This window comes from Arachis hypogaea, chromosome 1, assembly GCF_003086295.3.
Source record: "Arachis hypogaea cultivar Tifrunner chromosome 1, arahy.Tifrunner.gnm2.J5K5, whole genome shotgun sequence".
NCBI lineage: Eukaryota > Viridiplantae > Streptophyta > Magnoliopsida > Fabales > Fabaceae > Arachis > Arachis hypogaea.
The window spans coordinates 41,937,355-41,939,949 of NC_092036.1; the positions used below are offsets into that span (position 1 = coordinate 41,937,355).

Sequence of the window (2,595 nt, forward strand, 5' to 3'; positions counted from 1 at the left end):
CAATGCCAACAATGCAAGGAAGGTGCTGGGTGACTTTACTGCACCTACTCCCGATTTCTATGGGAGAAGCATCTCTATCCCTGCCATTGGAGCAAACAACTTTGAGCTTAAGCCTCAATTAGTTTCTCTAATGCAACAGAATTGCAAGTTCTATGGACTTCCATTGGAAGATCCTCATCAGGTTTTGGCTGAATTCTTGCAAATCTGTGACACTGTCAAGACTAATGGGGTTGACCCTGAGGTCTACAGACTTATGTTATTCCCTTTTGCTGTAAGAGACAGAGCTAGGACATGGTTGGACTCACAACCTAAAGAAAGCCTGGACTCTTGGGAAAAGCAGTCAATGCCTTCTTGGCAAAGTTCTTTCCACCTCAAAAATTGAGTAAGCTTAGAGTGGAAGTCCAAACCTTCAGACAGAAGGAAGGAGAATCCCTCTATGAAGCTTGGGAAAGATACAAACAATTAATCAGAAAGTATCCTTCTGATATGCTTTCTGAATGGAGCATCATAGGTATTTTCTATGATGGTCTCTCTGAACTGTCCAAGATGTCTTTGGATAGCTCTGCAGGAGGATCTCTTCATCTGAAGAAGATGCCTACTGAAGCTCAAGAACTGATTGAAATGGTTGCAAATAACCAATTCATGTACACTTCTGAAAGAAATCATGTGAACAATGGGACTAGTCAGAAGAAAGGAGTTCTTGAGATTGACACTCTGAATGCCATATTGGCTCAGAATAAAATATTGACTCAACAAGTCAATATGATTTCTCAAAGTCTGTCTGGAATGCAAAATGCACCAAGCAGTACTAAGGAGGCTTCATCTGAGGAAGAAGCCTATGATCCTGAGAACCCTTCAATGGAAGAGGTGAATTACATGGGAGAACCCTATGGAAACACCTATAATCCTTCATGGAGAAATCATCCAAATTTCTCATGGAAGGATCAACAGAGACCTCAATAGGTTTCAACAACAATAATGGTGGAAGAAACAGGTTTAGCAATAGCAAGCCTTTTCCATCATCTTCTCAGCAACAGACAGAGAGTTCTAAGCAGAATAACTCTGACTTAGCAACCATGGTCTCTGATCTGATCAAAACCACTCAAAGTTTCATGACTGAAACAAGGTCCTCCATTAGAAATTTGGAGGGACAAGTGGGTCAGCTGAGCAAGAAAATTACTGAACTCCCTCCTAGTACTCTTCCAAGCAATACAGAAGAAAATCCAAAAGGAGAGTGCAAGGCCATCAACATGGCCGAATTTTGGGAGCAAGAAGAGGCAGTGAACGCCACTGAGGAAGGCCTTACTAGGCGTCCACTGGCCTCCAATGAGTTCCCCAATGAGGAACCATGGGAATCTGAGGCTCAAACTGAGACCATAGAGATTCCATTGGACTTACTTCTGCCGTTCATGAGCTCTGATGAGTATTCTTCCTCTGAAGAGGATGAGTATGTCACTGAGGAGCAAGTTGCTAAATACCTTGGAGCAATCATGAAGTTGAATGACAAGTTATTTGGAAATGAGACTTGGGAGGATGAACCCCCTTTGCTCACCAAAGAACTGGATGACTTGTCTAGGCAGAAACTGCCCCAAAAGAGGCAGGATCTTGGGAAGTTTTCAATACCTTGTACCATAGGCACCATGACCTTCAAGAAGGCCCTGTGTGACTTAGGGTCAAGTGTAAACCTCATGCCTCTCTCTGTAATGGAGAAGTTAGGGATCTCTGAGGTGTATGCTGCAAAAATCTCACTAGAGATGGCAGAAAACTCAAGAAAACAAGCCCATGGACTTGTAGAGGATGTTCTGGTTAAAGTTGAAAACCATTACATCCCTACTGATTTTATAGTCCTAGAGACTGGGAAGTGCATGGATGAATCCATCATCCTTGGCAGACCCTTCCTAGCCACAGCAAAGGCTGTGATTGATGTTGATAGAGGAGAGTTGATCATTCAAGTGAATGAAGAATCTTTGGTGTTTAAGGCCCAAGGATATCCCTCTGTCATCATGGAGAGGAAGCATGAAGAGCTTCCCTCAAAACAGAGCCAAACAGAGCCCCCACAGTCAAACTCTAAGTTTGGTGTTGGGAGGCCACAACCAAACTCTAAGTTTGGTGTTGAACCCCCACATTCAAACTCTAAGTTTGGTGTTGGGAGGTTCCAACATGGTTCTGAGTATCTGTGAGGCTCCATGAGAGTCCTCTATCAAGCTACTGACATTAAAGAAGCGCTTGTTGGGAGGCAACCCAATGTTTTATGATTAACTATTTTTCTTTTGTTATTTTATCTTTTTTGTAGGTTGATGATCATGAGAAGTCACAAAATTAATGAAAAAAGCAAAAACAGAATGAAAAACAGGAAGAAAAATAGCACACCCTGGAGGACGCACCCACTGGCGTTTAAACGCCAGTGAGGTTAGCTGTTGGGTGTTTAACGCCCAGTCTGGCACCATTCTGGGCGTTTAACGCCAGAAAGGGGCACCAGACTGGCGTTAAACGCCAGAAATGGGCAAGAAGCTGGCGTTAAACGCCAGAACTGGGCACCAGCCCGGCGTTTAACGCCAGAATTGGCATAAAACGAGATTTTGCTTGCCATTTGGT

General features: G+C 43.4%; 1 non-coding gene across 1 annotated transcript; it reads right to left on the reverse strand.

Annotated features, from left to right (window-relative positions):
• Positions 1–384: 384 nt before the first annotated feature.
• On the reverse strand, positions 385–492 carry LOC112713756 (small nucleolar RNA R71). Its single transcript, XR_003158721.1, has one exon. It is a non-coding gene; the product is annotated as a small nucleolar RNA R71 (small nucleolar RNA).
• Positions 493–2,595: the final 2,103 nt, after the last annotated feature.